General features: G+C 51.4%; 1 protein-coding gene and 1 long non-coding RNA gene across 3 annotated transcripts in view; one reads left to right on the top strand and one right to left on the bottom strand.

Annotated features, from left to right (window-relative positions):
• Positions 1-17,252, top strand: part of prkcab (protein kinase C, alpha, b) — a 489,840-nt gene that overhangs the window by 227,077 nt on the left and 245,511 nt on the right. The window lies entirely within an intron of this gene.
• LOC140395678 (uncharacterized) overlaps positions 1-17,252 on the bottom strand; it is a 73,506-nt gene that overhangs the window by 51,452 nt on the left and 4,802 nt on the right. The window contains exon 2 of one of the 2 annotated variants that reach the window (XR_011936271.1): positions 13,390-13,542. The exons of the other annotated variant lie outside the window; for it this stretch is intronic. This is a non-coding gene — a long non-coding RNA (uncharacterized lncRNA). The remainder of the gene's footprint in view (positions 1-13,389; positions 13,543-17,252) is intronic. 2 annotated transcript variants of the gene reach the window in all.

The raw sequence follows: 17,252 nt of genomic DNA, 5'->3' as shown, positions 1-17,252 counted from the left end.
CAGAGAAGCCCCAGGAGCAGAGGTGTTCTGCTTCTGGCGGCAAGAGAGCTGGGGTCGTGCCAGTGGTCAGATGCTGGCGTGTATCCTTGTCAGTCCATTCGTGGGAGAAGAGTTTGAGGGACTGAGAGGTGAGCAATCGACTAAATTGGCAGCCTGTATTGGAGCAGCTGTTAAGGGAAATCAGAGGCCAGATCATTGAAAGTGAGGAGCTGAACTCCCCTGTGGGGCAGACTGGAGGATTTATCTTTGTGACTCACAGTGATCACTGATGTCTGGGTGGATTGCTGGGAAATTTGTGAGACCTGAGTTGGTCCCATCTGCCATTTAGTATACAGTTTGAGGTGTGTTCAACCACAGTTTGCCTGTTAATTCGTGTTCACCTCATGCTAATTCTATACATTGGAGTATAAGATTGACGTATGATGTGGCGATGCTGGCGTTGGACTGTGGTGAGCACAGTAAGCAGTCTTACAACACCAGGTTAAAGTCCAACAGGTTTGTTTTGAATCACTAGCTTTCGGAGCACCGCTCCTTCCTCAGGTGAATGAAGAGGTAGGTTCCAGAACCATATATATATATATAGACAAAGTCAAAAATGGAAGACGATACTTTGAATGCGAGCCTTTGCGAAACCCTACCAACTGTCCTGACTTGAGACAATTCACACCTCTTTAGCCTCCCCCACCTGGACCTGTAAAGACTTAATTACCCGCAAAGGCCCGCATTCCCAAAGTATCGTCTTGCATTTTTTACTTTGTCGATATACATGTTTCAGGAACCTACCTCTTCACTCATCTGAGGAAGGAGCAGCGCTCCGAAAGCTAGTGATTTGAAACAAACCTGTTGGACTTTAACCTGGTGTTGTAAGCCTTCTTACTGTAAGATTGAGCGCATGCGGCTGTTTGTTTCGTTGACTCTGGCACAGTAAAAGGTCTTCTGCTTGTTTAAATCCGTGGAATCTCGTGGTTTTATTCTCTCAGTAAGTAACTGGGATTTCAAATTTCAGCGACTCGTTTGCACTGGCTAATTGAGAGTCCATCTTGCGGCATTTTATCTTTGTAGAAAGAGGGTAAATGACATTCCAAATCCTTTTTTATACCCCATTGCAGGTGTTCTGGAGATACCTGTTGTGGTTCTGTTGGTAGCGCTCAGGGTGTCCACGGGTTCATGTTCCGCTCCAGGGAATGAAAACCGAGGCTGGCATTCCCAGTGCAGTAGTGAGGGGATGCTGCACTGTTGCTGGCGCTAGTGCAACCTTTAACTTGAGATGTCAAGGCCTATTTTCTCAGGTAGACCTCATGATGCTCTTCTGAAGAATAGCATAGCAGTGGAGTTCCTCCCCGGGTGTCTTGATCAATAAGCTACCATCTTTCTTACAATTCAAACAGTGACTACAACTCGAAAGAACTTTGTCAAAGACGTCTTTATAAATGTAAGTTTATTTTTCAGAATTTCTTTCTCATTGAAGCAGACTTTCTTGAGCTGTTTCGCTATCCCCCGACTGCAAGGACATTCAATGTGGAAGTTTCCTGAACTCATTATCAGCCTCTGGTTTTCCAGGCACAAGTAAATGTGGATACAAAGCAGTTGTGGTTGAAATCCCACAGTTAAAAAGGGGAAGAGGTTGTTTGATGGATTGTCTGTTCCACCAGGAGGCGGCCTGCTTTCTCTCCGCCTGTTGTGTGAAAGTTGGAGAGTGGCCCATGTGAAAATGGGAGCTGGGAGCGGGCGCAAATACGTTTGAATTGAGGGGTTCCGGCCTGATTGAGTCCAGAGCTGAGCATTACTGCTGCCAGTATTAATGGAAAAATACATCCACAACATTGCCTGCCCCATAATCGAGCCAAAGAGTCAGAGTCAGTTTAATGTCTCTGTTAAAACCCAGGACAAAGGAACACCGCAAACTACCTTTCCCTGGACTGCTCTATTCAGAACTGTGTTAATATCCTAGTTTGTGAGGACAAATCTCCCAACACCTGATCAAATAAACCGTGAGTAACTGAGCCCTGGCAATGCAGCCAAGACGGGGCTGATATTACCTCAGTCCTGCTCCCAAATAACAGCTTTAAAAATAGGAAATCTGGCACTTGTCCTTTTTACTCTCAAACAGCACTGCATCTGAATTTGCTGTAGTGTGTGAGCAGAGGAGATGGCTGGCAGCATTAGCAGTGCCTCTCATCCCCAGTATTCCAGTTCCAGTGCAGAACCTGTAAACAGAGCGGCTCGGAGGTTGTAAAGTAGCCAGGCCTTGCCCAAAGCACAGTCTGTCTCACTGCATTTCGAGAGTTCTATCTGTCGGTGTGTGTCGAGTATTGGGGGACGAGTGTCGGATCTTCCAGACTTGACTATTCCCCTGCTCTCCCAGCCGTACTCCCACATTCCATCATTCATAAACTCTGCTGCTGGCATCCAGCTGACACCGAGCTCAATGCACCCATCACTGACCTCATTGGCTCGCAATACCTCAATTTTAACACTCTCATCATCGTATTCCAGTCCCTCCCTGTGTCTGTAATGTTCTTTGGTTTCCTCCGACTAGTCCTGAAAGACACGCTGTTAGGTGAATTGGACATTCTGAATCTCCCTCTGTGACCCGAACAGACGCCGGAATGTGGCGACGAGGGTATTTTCACAGTAACTTCATTGCAGTGTTAATGTAAGCCTACTTGTGACACTAATAAAGATTATTATTATTATCATCATTACAATCCTTTGAGATCTCTGCACTCCTCCAGTTCGGGCTGCTTGTACATCCCCATTTTAATCGCTCCATGTATATGTACACTTTCAGTTACCGGACCCTACACCCTGGAATTTCCTCCCTAAATCCCACTGCCTCTCTCCTCCTTTATGACACTCCTGAAAACGGACATCTTTCACTTAGCTGGCCTGATATTGCTCGTGTTGCTCAGTGATACCTTGTCTTTGATAATCCCCTGTGGACTTCCGGGTGCGGCGATGACCAGCTGAGTCGCACGTTTCGGCAGCTCCCTGTGAAACGGACTTTTGGGCTCTTGATAGGAGCCCCAACGGCAATTTTAACGGCTAAAAACACCGTGCGGTAAACCAGGAGGGTGTTCCCCCTGGACACGGATGGAAAAAGGAGAGGAAAGTGGCCGGATTGCAGCGGATCCTTTGGAACAACGGCAAGGAAGGCAAGCAAAAACCAAGATGGCGTCGGAAGGTGGCAGTTTCATATGGGGCCCTGAACAACAAGAGTTCTTGAAATGCTGCGTGGAGGAGATAAAAAAGGAAATGAAGAAAGAGTTGTTGGCCCCGATACTACAGGCGATCGAAGGGCTGAAAGAGGAACAAAAGACCCAGGAGCAGGAGCTTCGGGTCGTGAAGGCGAAAGCAGCCGAGAATGAGAACGATATACAGGGCCTGGTGGTGAAGACGGAGATACAGGAGGCACACCAGAAACGATGTGTGGAGAGGTTGGAGGCACTGGAAAACAACGCAAGGAGGAACAACCTGAGGATTCTTGGCCTTCCTGAAGGTGTGGAGGGGGCGGACGTCGGGGCATATGTGAGCACGATGCTGCACTCGTTAATGGGAGCGGAGGCCCCGACGGGTCCGTTGGAGGTGGAGGGAGCGTACCGAGTTATGGTGCGAGGATCGAGAGCAGGAGAAACTCCCAGAGCCATAGTGGTGAGATTCCTCCGTTTTAAGGATAGAGAAATGGTCCTTAGATGGGCGAAGAAAACTCGGTGCAGTAAATGGGAGAACGCGGTGATCCGCGTTTATCAAGACTGGAGTGCGGAGGTGGCGAGAAGGAGGGCGAGCTTTAATCGGGCCAAGGCGGTACTTCACAAAAGGAAGATAAAATTTGGAATGCTGCAACCGGCAAGACTGTGGGTCACATATCAAGGGAGGCACCACTACTTTGAGATGGCGGATGAAGCGTGGACTTTTATTGTAGAAGAAAAACTGGAATGAGTGGATTATGAAAAAGAACGTTTGGACAAAGTGGTGGGGCGAATGGGGGGGCGAAGAGGGGTTTATGTTCTAATCCTGCGGTATGGTAACTTTTCTTTCTCCCACAGGTGGTGTTGGGGGGAGGTGGGGAGGGAGAGGAGATGGGGCGTTGGCCATGGGAGGCGGGGCCGAGGGAGAGGCGCGGGCTTGGTTCCCGCGCTATGATAATTATGGCGGGAATAGAGAAGCAGGAAGGAGGGGGCGTCGCACGGTGCGAGCCGAGGTCACGGGGGGAAGCCGAGGTCAGCCAGAGTTTGCTGACTTCTGGGAGCAACATGGGGGGAGTAATTACGCTAGCGGGGGGTCTAGCGGGGGGGGGTGGGAGGGGGGAATTACTGGGTTGCTGCTGCTGGGGAAAGGGGGGAGTGGGTACGGGAGAGGATGGGCGGGGGGGCACCGCCTGGTGGAGATACAGCTGCGTGGGAACTGGGTGAGAAGCTGGAAAAAGATGATGGCTAACCGGCAAGGGGGGGGGGGTGGGAAGCCCCCCAACTCGGCTGATCACGTGGAACGTGAGAGGGCTGAACGGGCCGATAAAGAGGGCACGAGTACTCGCACACCTTAAGAAACTTAAAGCAGATGTGGTTATGTTACAGGAAACGCACCTGAAACTGATAGACCAGGTTAGGCTGCGCAAAGGATGGGTGGGGCAGGTGTTCCATTCGGGGCTGGATGCGAAAAACAGGGGGGTGGCTATATTAGTGGGGAAGCGGGTAATGTTCGAGGCAAAGACTATAGTGGCGGATAACGGGGGCAGATACGTGATGGTGAGTGGCAAATTACAGGGAGAGATGGTGGTTTTGGTAAACGTGTATGCCCCGAACTGGGATGATGCCAACTTCATGAGGCGAATGCTAGGACGCATCCCGGACCTAGAGATGGGAAAGCTGATAATGGGGGGAGACTTTAACACGGTGTTGGAACCAAGGCTGGATAGGTCGAAGTCCAGGACTGGTAGGAGGCCGGCAGCAGCCAAGGTGCTTAAGGATTTTATGGGGCAGATGGGAGGTGTGGACCCGTGGAGATTCAGTAGACCTAGGAGTAAGGAGTTCTCGTTTTTCTCCTATGTCCATAAAGTCTATTCGCGCATAGACTTTTTTGTGTTGGGTAGGGCATTGATCCCGAAGGTGAGGGGAACGGAATATACGGCTATAGCCATTTCGGATCATGCCCCACACTGGGTAGACTTGGAGATAGGGGAGGAAACAGGAGGGCGCCCACCCTGGAGAATGGACATGGGACTAATGGCGGATGAGGGGGTGTGCCTAAGGGTGAGGGGATGTATTGAAAAGTACTTGGAACTCAATGACAATGGGGAGGTTCAGGTGGGAGTGGTCTGGGAGGCGTTGAAGGCGGTGGTTAGGGGGGAGCTGATATCAATAAGGGCACATAAAGGGAAGCAGGAGAGTAAGGAACGGGAGCGGTTGCTGCAAGAACTTTTGAGGGTGGACAGACAATATGCGGAAGCACCGGAGGAGGGACTGTACAGGGAAAGGCAAAGGCTGCATGTGGAATTTGACTTGCTGACTACAGGCACTGCAGAGGCACAATGGAGGAAGGCGCAGGGTGTACAGTATGAATATGGGGAGAAGGCGAGCAGATTGCTGGCACACCAATTGAGGAAAAGGGGAGCAGCGAGGGAAATAGGGGGAGTGAGGGATGAGGAAGGAGAGATGGAGCGGGGGGCGGAGAGAGTGAATGAAGTGTTCAAGACATTTTATAAAAAATTGTATGAAGCTCAACCCCGGATGGGAGGGAGAGAATGATGGATTTTTTGGATCGGCTGGAAATTCCCAAGGTGGAAGAGCAGGAAAGGGTGGGACTGGGAGCACAGATCACGGTAGAAGAAGTGGTGAAAGGAATTAGGAACATGCAGACGGGAAAGGCCCCGGGACCGGACGGATTCCCAGTTGAATTTTACAGAAAATATTTGGACTTGCTCGCCCCGGTACTGACGAGGACCTTTAACGAGGCAGAGGAAAGGGGACAACTGCCCCCGACTATGTCTGAAGCAATGATATCGCTTCTCTTAAAGAAGGAAAAGGATCCGCTACAATGCGGGTCCTACAGACCAATTTCCCTCCTAAATGTGGATGCCAAGGTCCTGGCCAAGGTAATGGCAATGAGAATAGAGGAATGTGTCCCGGGGGTGGTTCACGAGGACCAAACTGGGTTTGTGAAGGGGAGACAGCTGAACACGAATATACGGAGGCTGTTAGGGGTAATGATGATGGCCCCACCAGAGGGTGAAACGGAGATAGTAGTGGCGATGGATGCCGAGAAAGCATTTGATAGAGTGGAATGGGATTATCTGTGGGAGGTGTTGAGGAGATTTGGTTTTGGAGAGGGGTATGTTAGATGGGTGCAGCTGTTGTATAGGGCCCCAGTGGCGAGTGTGGTCACGAATGGACGGGGATCGGCATATTTTCGGCTCCATAGAGGGACAAGGCAGGGATGTCCTCTGTCCCCATTACTGTTTGCACTGGCGATTGAGCCCCTGGCGATAGCGCTGAGAGGTTCCAAGAGATGGAGGGGAATACTTAGGGGAGGAGAAGAACACCGGGTATCTTTATATGCGGATGATCTGCTACTATACGTGGCGGATCCGGCGGAGGGGATGCCAGAAATAATGCGGATACTTGGGGAGTTTGGGGATTTTTCAGGGTATAAATTGAACATGGGGAAGAGTGAGCTGTTTGTGGTGCATCCAGGGGAGCAGAGTAGAGAAATAGAAGACCTACCGTTGAGGAAGGTAACAAGAGACTTTCGTTACCTGGGGATCCAGATAGCTAAGAATTGGGGCACATTGCACAGGCTAAATTTAACGCGGTTGGTGGAACAGATGGAGGAAGATTTCAAGAGATGGGATATGGTAGCACTGTCAATGGTAGGGAGGGTGCAGGCGGTTAAGATGGTGGTCCTCCCGAGATTCCTCTTTGTGTTTCAGTGCCTCCCGGTGGTGATCACGAAGGCTTTTTTTAAAAGGATAGAAAAGAGCATCATGGGTTTTGTTTGGGCCGGGAAGACTCCGAGAGTGAGGAAGGGATTCTTACAGCGTAGTAGGGATAGGGGGGGGCTGGCACTACCGAGCCTAAGTGAGTATTATTGGGCCGCTAATATTTCAATGGTGAGTAAGTGGATGGGAGAGGAGGAGGGAGCGGCGTGGAAGAGATTAGAGAGGGCGTCCTGTAGGGGGACCAGCCTGCAGGCTATGGTGACAGCCCCATTACCGTTCTCACCGAGGAACTACACCACGAGCCCGGTGGTGGTAGCTACACTGAAGATTTGGGGACAGTGGAGACGACATAGGGGAAAGACCGGAGCATTGGGGGGGTCCCCGATAAGAAACAACCATAGGTTTGCCCCGGGGGGAATGGATGGGGGATATGGAATGTGGCAAAGAGCAGGAATAACGCAACTGAAAGATCTATTTGTGGATGGGAAGTTCGCAAGTCTGGGAGCGCTGACCGAGAAATATGGGTTGCCCCAAGGGAATGCATTCAGGTACATGCAATTGAGGGCTTTTGCGAGGCAACAGGTGAGGGAATTCCCGCAGCTCCCGACACAAGAGGTGCAGGACAGAGTCATCTCAAAGAAATGGGTGGGGGACGGTAAGGTGTTGGATATATATAGGGAAATGAGGGACGAAGGGGAGACTATGGTGGACGAACTAAAAGGGAAATGGGAAGAAGAGCTAGGGGAGGAGATCGAGGAGGGGCTGTGGGCAGATGCCCTAAACAGGGCAAACTCGTCGTCCTCGTGCGCCAGGCTAAGCCTGATTCAGTTTAAGGTATTACACAGGGCACATATGACCGGAACACGGCTCAGTAAATTTTTTGGGGTGGAGGATAGGTGTGCGAGATGCTCGAGAAGCCCAGCGAATCATACCCATATGTTTTGGTCATGCCCGGCACTACAGAGGTTTTGGGTGGGGGTGACAAAGGCGCTTTCAAAAGTAGTAGGAGTCCGGGTCGAACCAAGCTGGGGGTTGGCTATATTTGGGGTTGCACAAGAGCCGGGAGTGCAGGAGGCGAGAGAGGCCGATGTTTTGGCCTTTGCGTCCCTAGTAGCCCAGCGCAGGATATTGCTAATGTGGAAAGAAGCCAAGCCCCCGGGGGTGGAGACCTGGATAAATGATATGGCGGGGTTCATAAAGCTAGAGCGGATTAAGTTCGTCCTAAGGGGGTCGGCTCAAGGGTTCACCAGGCGGTGGCAACCGTTCGTCGAATATCTTGCGGAAAGATAGATGGGGGAAAAAAGAAGGCAGCAGCAGCAGCCCAGGACATGGGGGGGGGGGGGGCGGATGGGGGGGGGGGGGGGGGGGTGGGTGGGGGGGGGGGTATAGCTTGTGACAAGGCAGTTGCCAATTAGGGCTAGTTTTCATTTTTGTTATTTAATATTTATTTATTTGTTGTTTTTTGTTTATATAAAAAAGGTCATTATTATCTGTATTGTTATAATGTTGTGTAAAGGATGCACAATGTACTGTGTTGGTTGACCAAAAATTTTCAATAAAATATTTATTTAAAAAAAAAGATAATCACCTGTGAAACACCATGGAATTTTGTACAACATTCGAGACTCTGTACAAATGCAAGTGCTGTTATCCCTGGAGAATGCATTTGATAACATTGAGGTGAGGTGCTACACATTAGAACATTTTACACCAATTTGGTTGTGATAATGAGTTGATCTGATCACTATTGCAATGCAACTTGCAGATGTTATCATGATTAGTGAAATACCCAAAGGGTTTAGTTTGCTGCTCTGTAGGTAATGATTTCTCCAGGATTGTGGAGTCTGAGTCACTAAATCAAACCACCACTCAAATATTTATTTGCTGGTGGCAGGGAAGCAGAAATAATGAAGTGGGCTGTTGATAGGTGCTGAATTCAAATCCTGACAATCTATGCAGCTGTCTCTCCAGCACCACGCACCCTCTCTCTTTCCCCCCCCCCCCTTCCCCTCTCTCTGCCCCCCTCTCTCTTCCCAGTTTTAAACATCAATTGAGATTGTCATAGAATCGCTACAGTGTAGAAGGAGGCCATTCAATCCATTGAGTCTGCACCGACTCGCAGTAGGAGCACTCTACCTAGGTCCACTCCCCCACCCTGTCCCCGTAACCCCATGCAGTAACCAATCCACCGAACCTGCACATCTTTGGGCTGTGGGAGGAAACCGGAGCACCCGGAGGAAACCCACGCAGACACGGGGGGGGGGGGGGGGGGAACGTGCAAACTCCTAGTCGCCCAAGGCTGGGATCTTGGCGTTGCGAGGCAGCAGGGCTAATCACTGTGCCACCGTGCCATTATGATCGTTTTGGGGGAGCGGTGAATAATTTCCGAGAGCTATCCTGCAGGAGTTGAGCTGGATGGACTGTGATCAGGGAAGTTGCACACTGTCTCTAGAGAGGAATTGATGGTGAATCTGTGAGGGATTCATCGGAGAGTAGGCATTTGATTTCTTTTCAAGTAAAACTGTGTCGGAAAACATGAGCAAGATTGCTTTGGGTTTCGTTTTCTGAGCATGAAGCCACTCTCGCTTAATAAAAGGCGACTCTTGGTCTGTTCTTGCTTGTAGTGTACATTTCCCAGGACTGATGGTGTGGAACGTTACACAGTTCTACATTCAGCTCCGCTTTCACTTCTCCCACAGTGCGACTTACTCACAGGCAAGCCTATTTGTGAACTATTACAAATGTCTTGTCAGAAACAGCCTGAAACATTACACCTAATAGTCATCTATTACTGTCAGTCCTTAACCCAATTATTTACATGTTCCTCTCGCTGCTCAGAATTTCCTATGTCAGAACCGCCGGAACTTCAAAGGTTTCACTGAATCAGATACGTGAGCTATTGTTTTTCGCTCTCGAGTTGGCGAAACCACTGGTTAATGTTACTGAGAAAACAATAAGTGCGAATGAAGGTGATTTGTTTCAGCAATAACATGTGCAGCATCAAAGCTAAGCCTTCCTGGCCCAATCCCAAATCTCCCCAGCACCTCTGACAGTGCAGCACTCCTTCAGTCCTGCACCTGGAGGTTTTGGAGGGACGACTCTGGGATGGGACAGAAATCTATTTCCGTTACCCACAGAGGCACGGCTGTGGTTAAACCGAGAGTTGGAAATGAGGTGTACAATCTGTGTGACCTTTATGGTAAGGATTGTTGTTATTGGGGCCATATTTTGTTTTCTATCTCTTCTACGAAGTGAAATGGGGCCGGTTTAGCAGAGTGGGCTAAACAGCTGGCTTGTAATGCAGAGCAAGGCCAGCAGCACGGGTTCAATTCCCGTACCGGCCTCCCTGAACAGGCGCCGGAATATGGCGACTAGGGTCTTTTCACAGTAACTTCATTGAAGCCTACTTGTGACAATAAGCGATTAATATTATTATTATAATATTATTATTTATTATGTTGAAAATGTGATATAAATGCAAGTTGTTGTTGGCTAAATCCCAAATCGGAACACTAAGGATGCATTAATATTCACAAGTCGCGATATCCACCAATAGGATGATGAATTTAAATGCCACGTGTGGCCTCTTTAGAGAGTGTTATCTGCAACACAGTCTAGGAGCATAAAGCCCTCTGCTCCTGAAGTATCGCCAGAATTCTCTCCCTCTGCTGCCGATTTGGACCATGGTGTGTTTCCGGAATGTTCTGTTTCTATTGCAGATTGAATTTTATTTTCCTGCAGCAGCTTTGCTCCGATATGATTCCAGACTCCGTGAAAAATCAAAGCGTTCTACAAGGACTGTGATCAGTTAGAAAATCTTGTGTTCTCTGACACTGAGGTATTGCTCACCATCAGCTTTCTATAGACTTGCAAGGTGATTACAGTGAAAGTAAAAGTTTGCCTTTCTGTGTAAAAGGTGTCTCATTACTCGGCGCTGAGCATGCGTCCAGCGTTATTTATTGTGATGAGCTATTCATGCTCAACGTTTCCCTGTCATCCAGCCAACACCGACACTGATTGCTGGCTGGGTGATTTACAGGGCAGGCGAAATTTGATCTTGTGGAAAACCTGCTTGGATTTGGCAGGGCTCAGCATGCAGCCCGAGGCGGAGGTCAGCTGAAGCCACCAGCCTCCCGGGAGGGTCCGGTGTTCAGTCAGTGTCAAGTTCACTTTCAGGTGGTGTTGGGGGTCAATAATACTCTTGTGTTCCTCAGGCTCGGTGGGCTGGGCTTGGGTAGTCAAGAAGTGGGAGTTTAACCAGCGTGGAAACCCCTGACAGCTGCCCAATTTGCGATTGTTGGGTGAAGACAAGTTGTTACGATCCTGCGAGGGACCATTAACATTTAATAATAATAATCGTCTATTGTCACAAGTAGGCTTCAATTAAGTTACCGTGAAAAGTCCCCTAGCCGCCACATTCCGGCGCCTGTTCGGGGAGGCTGACTCGGGAATTGAACCCGGGCTGCTGGTCTTGTTCTGCATTACACGCCAGCTGTTTAGCCCACTGTGCTAAACCAGCCCCTAATCCGAAAACCTCACAGAACCACGCAGCAAAATTTCACATTTTTAAACAAAAGCAAACTTTTACCGTACATCAAAAAGAATTAAACAAAGCAGCCACTATTTATTTAGCACTATAGCTTATAAAGACTTATGCTATGAACTCAGTTTTACATTTTACCCTTCATGGCCCCAAGATTTCCCTTTTATGAAATCTTGATGGTTTATTCACTTACTCTGTGACCAGCCCAAAAGATATGCCACAGCCCTACGGCATTCACTTTAGGTCCTTAGTTTTCCAGCTATTTCTTGGAAATAAGTTTCTGTAGGAACCTCTCAATTTTATTTGCGGCGGGGACGGGGGACGCTGGGGGAAGGAGAGGAAAATCTAAAAGCAAATACTGCAGTTGCTGAAAACCTGAAAAAAACTATTGTCACAGGCAGAGCGATAGGCTAGCTGTGACGAATATGGGGAGAAGGCCAGTCGCCTTTTGGCTGACCAGCTTAAGCAGCAGGCTGCCTCCCGGGAAACGCCATAATACACAATTCGAGCTGCAGCCTGGTTGAGACTAGTGGGAGGAAACCGGAGCACCCGAAGGAAACCCACGCAGACTAAATGACGTTTGGAGTGCTTCTGACTGCGGTGGCCTGCAGGAAATCATCTGGCACTGACCTCATTAACTATGCACTAGGATAAAAGCAAATTACTGCGGCTGCTGGAATTTGAAACAAAAACAGAAAATGCAGGAAAATCTCAGCGGGTCTGACAGCATCTGTGGAGGGAGGACAGAGCTAACGCTCCGAGTCTGGATGACTCTTTGTCAGAACTCTGCCTCTGGAGTTCAGGAGATAGGCTGCCCACAACTCTGGAACGGGGAGTGGGGAGAAATCTGCAGGTGGACCTTCCAGATTGGGTGTCCCGGAGAGGACCCGTCTTCCAGCCTCCGAATGTCCCAGGAGATCCGTCTTTGTTCTCAGGGGTCGCCGTCATTCTCCGAGCGCTCCCAGAGATCTTATCTTCAGAAGGTCCACCTTCTTTCTTGAATAGTGGGTCGGTGATGTTCGACGCCTTCACAATATGGCAGCCGGACATGATGGAGGAAAACATGCCATGCAGGCCTGCCTCACCACGCAAGACGCCGTAATGAGCCAGAAATGGAAAATACAATGTTCAGACACTTCCCAGCATCTGAATGCCACGTTATTCCCAACCTGTTTTGGGAGGAGGAGGAGAGGGGCGGGGGGGGGGGGGGGGGGGGGGGGGGGGGGCGGTGGACAGGCTGGCCTTAATTTGCATTCCATTAATGGGATGCATATAAGGTTCATGCCAGCCTTAGGCTGCCATGAGCACCAGCGGAGAGCTGTAAATTCGTGCCAACATGAAACTGATTTTTGAGTTCCTGCCACGTTTCCCCACCATCGAACACCCCGGCGGGGGCGGATTGAGAGGATTCCACCCGCTGAGATACTTTGGAAGTGTAGTCACTGCTGTAATGTATGAAAGGCAGCATCCAATTTGTGCACAGAAAGATACCACACACACACACCAATGAGCAAAATCACCAGATCCTCTGTTTCGGGTGTTGTTGAGGGATAAATACTGACCACCCCACCCAGGGGGATCTTCCCTGCCGTTCTTCTCACAGTGGCCATGGGATCTTTAACATCCACCAATGGGGGAACATGTTTGATGTTCCCCCTGACCGAAGGCACTGCTGACTGTACAGCACTCCCATCTTCACACTCCAGCACTCCGAATTCCTGTCTGGATTTTGGGAGTGGGACTTGAGCTCCCAAGTTTCAAACCCGGAGGTGAGAGTGCTACCCACTGGGAGGAGAAGGTTACCCTCAGGCTGTTGGGAAGGCTTTGCAAGGGAAACCCCTCCCTCTGGCAAAGACGGATGAACAACCAGAATGTTAACCCCATCATCCGTCCTTCACAGATGTGGCCTGACCTCTGGAGTGTTCGCCGCGTTTTCTTCTCTTTCTTCCATCTTCCAGCCTCTGCTGCAGTTTGCTGATTGGTATTTTCGGGCTGTGATATCTGGGGAGGTGATGTTGACACTTGCTTGCAGCTGGTTACAATGGGCTGTGATTCAATAAACTGTCTGAATATGTGAATAAAAAGGTGTCATTAAAATTTCCTCCCACAAAATGCAACCATTCAATAGCTGTTTCAATAAATAATAGAGACCACGTCAAAAGTTACAACCTCTGATAACCCTACGGTCAAGCCACAATTTGTGGTCATTTAACAATTGAAATGTGTCTGCAGCCTGAGTATTCTTAGCTCATTGTGATGAGAGCGTCTTGAGCTCGAAGTGATTGGTCTTCAGCTGATGGTTGGCGGAGATCGCCTTCGTTCTGTTGGCTTTGTGGTGAGGGGGAGTGCACTTTACACCTTTGATCTCCGGTGTCTGCACCTTGGGTCAGACACAACACACGTTTTGTTTTCTTGTTTCCCACAATAGCCTTCTTCGAGTATCACTTTTAACTGACTGGGCAGTTTGTGATGCAACCTGTCACAGCCAGAGGAGATTGGATTGAGAGCCATGTAGCAGAGGGAAAAGCTGAACGAACCACATCGTCTCTGAGGAGCTGTACCATCGAGGAATGATGCCAGCTCCGGTTCCAGCAAGGCCTCCTCTCTCTCCCCTTGTTGTTCCCAGATTGCTTTGCATTCGCTGCCTCTAATTTACCCATTTTTGTTGGCTTTGTCAGGGATCCAAGCTCCTCGGGTTTACCGCCGTCACCACGAGGTATAATCACCAGAATGTGTTAAATTTGGTGCTGGAAACTTGGCCTATCGGAACTTACAAACATTTATTAGGGAGAGATGGGGGCGGAGCTCCTTCCTCTCTCTCTGGGTTCTGCTCAGACCTAATCTGACATCACATATATATATGCCCAATGAGCATAATAGCTTTTAACCCTCTACACTATCCCCACTTCTCCCCTCCCTTCTCACGCCTCACTCCATCTTCCCTCCCCTTCCCCTCCATCTTTCCTGCACTCCCTCCCCTTCCCCATCTTCCCTCCATTCCCCATCTTACCTCCGCCCTCCCCATCGTTCCCCTTTCCCCATCTTTCCTTCCCTCCCCTCCCCTCCATTTCCCCCCATCTCACTCTCCCCCCTCCATCTCCCCCTCCCCTCATTTCACTCTCAATGTCAACTCCCCCTCCATCTCTCCTACCCCTCCCTCCATCTTCCCCTTCCCTCCCTCCCTCCATCTACCCCCTACATCTCCCCCTCCAACTACCTCCTCCCTCCATTGTCCCCTCCAAGCCTCCATCTACCCCCTCCCTCCATCGTCCTCCCTACATCTTCCCATCCTCCCTCCCTGCATCTTCCCCCTCCCTCCATCCCTCCATCTCCCCCTCCATCCCTCCATCTTCCACATCTCTCCTTCCCTCTTCCCCTCCCTCTACCCCCTCCTCCCTCCAACTTCCCCGTCCCTCCATCTTCCCCCTCCCTCCATCTTCCCCCTCCCTCCATCTTCCCCCTCCCTCCATCTTCCCCCTCCCTCCATCTCTCCACTCCCTCCATCTCTCCACTCCCTCCATCTCTCCACTCCCTCCATCTCTCCACTCCCTCCATCTCTCCACTCCCTCCATCTCTCCCTCCCACTTCCCCCTCCTCCCTCCCTCTACCCCCTCCTCCCTCCCTCCCTCCATCCATCTTCCCCGTCTCTCCATCTTCCCCCTCCCTCCATCTCTCCCTCCCATCTACCCCCTCTCTCCCTCCCACTTCCCCCTCCTCCCTCCCTCTACCTCCTCCTCCCTCCCTCTACCCCCTCTATCCACCCTCCCTCCCTCCATCCTCCCTTCCTACATCCTCACTCCTCCCTCCCCCATCTTCTTCCCCTTCCCTCTATATTCTTCTCCTCTCCCTCCAACTTCTCCCTCCCACCCTCCATCTTCTTCCCCCTCTCTCACCTTCCCTCATTCCACCTGACCCCTCCCTCCAACACCCTCACTCCCTCCCTCCAACCCCGTCACTCCCTCCCTCCATCCCCATCCCTCCCTCCATCCATCCCCATCCCTCCATCCATCCCCCTCCCTCCCTCCATCCCCTTCTCTCCCTCCATCCCCCTCCCTCCACCCCCCTCAATCCCACCATCCCCCTCCACCCCTCCTCCCCCTCCCCATCTCCTCCCCCCACTCTCCAGCTCCCTCACCCCTCCCCTCCCTCACCCCTCCCTCACCCCTCACCCTCCCTCTCCCTCCCCCCACCCTCCCCCCTCTCCCCCCTCCCTCCCTCTCCCCCACCCCTCTCCATCTCCCTCCGCGTCCACCTCCCCTCCCCCTCTTCCCCCTCCCCTCCCTTTCTTCCCCCTCCCCCTCTCCCCACCTCCCCCTCTCCCCACCTCCACCTCCCCTCCCCTCCCCCTCCCCTCCCACTCCCCCTCCCCGCTCCCCTCCTGCTCCATCTCCCTCCCCCTCCCCTCCCCTCCCCCTCCCCCTCCATCTCCCTCCCCCTCCATCTCCCTCCCCCTCCATCTCCCTCCCCTCCCCTCCCCGCTCCATCTCCCTCCCCGCTCCATCCCCCCTCCCCTCCCCCTTCCCGCTCCATCTCCTTCCCCCTCCCCGCTCCCTCTCCCTCCCCCTCCCCGCTCCCTCTCCCTCCCCGCTCCCTCTCCCTCCCCGCTCCCTCTCCCTCCCCCTCCCCGCTCCATCTCCCTCCCCCTCCCCGCTCCATCTCCCTCCCCCTCCCCACTCCATCTCCCTGCCCCCTCCCCGCTCCCTCTCCCTCTCCCTCCCCCTCCCCGCTCCATCTCCCTCCCCCTCCCCGCTCCATCTCCCTCCCCCTCCCCACTCCATCTCCCTCCCCCTCCCCGCTCCATCTCCCTCCCCCTCCCCGCTCCATCTCCCTCCCTCTCCCTCTCACTCCCCGCTCCATCTCCCTCCCCTCTCCCTCCCCCTCCCCGCTCCCTCTCCCTCTCCCTCCCCCTCCCCTCTCCCTCTCCCTCCCCGCTCCATCTCCCTCCCCTCTCCCTCCCCCTCCCCGCTCCATCTCCCTCCCCTCTCCCTCCCCCTCTCCCTCCCCCTCCCCGCTCCATCTCCCTCCCCTCTGCCTCTCCCTCCCCCTCCCCCTCCCCGCTCCATCTCCCTCCCCTCTCCATCTCCTCTCTCTCCCCCCTCTTCCTCCATTTTCTCTCCCCTCCCACCTCAGTAAGGATCTGAAGTTTCTAAATGAGCTTGATTGGGACAGTGTTGAAGGCAGGACGGAGGTCGGAGTAGAAATAGAAAAGGAAATTAAGGAGTTGAATTCCGAGGCCTCAGGATCACATTTGCCGAGATGCTTAATATATCATTGATCTAATCTCGGTCTCTGCACCAATGGAAGCAGATGACGTGTAGTGGAGAGCAAGGTGGTGTGAATAGCTGTTAGAATTGCTTGTTTTCGGTCTGATTAGTTGTATCTTTTCTGTGTATTTCTTCTTAATTGGTTACTTTGATTGCTACCAAATTTTTCCGAAGTGTCCTGTCCACTGCTATCCCAGCATCCCCCCCACCCCCACTCCCCAGCTCTCTACCTCACTCTCTTGCTTAAGAAGACCCTTCAAACCTTTCAACCAAGCTTTTGGTCATTTTTTTCTAATCGTGTCCTTGGCTTGGTGACAAACGTTGTTGTTTGCTCTCTGTGTTAAAGTTACTGTATAATTGCAAGTTTTCATCATTCTGAAGCTGCAATAGGCCCTGTAAAGCACGCCCTCCAAAGCCAATGTAAACTTCCTGCTGTATGACACCCAAACCAAACGCAGTCTTATTCCAGGAGCTTCACCCTGATCACCGAATTAGCTTAATCCCATGAGAT

Source organism: Scyliorhinus torazame, chromosome 18, assembly GCF_047496885.1.
Source record: "Scyliorhinus torazame isolate Kashiwa2021f chromosome 18, sScyTor2.1, whole genome shotgun sequence".
NCBI lineage: Eukaryota > Metazoa > Chordata > Chondrichthyes > Carcharhiniformes > Scyliorhinidae > Scyliorhinus > Scyliorhinus torazame.
This window is presented reverse-complemented; position numbering and strand designations above follow the sequence as displayed.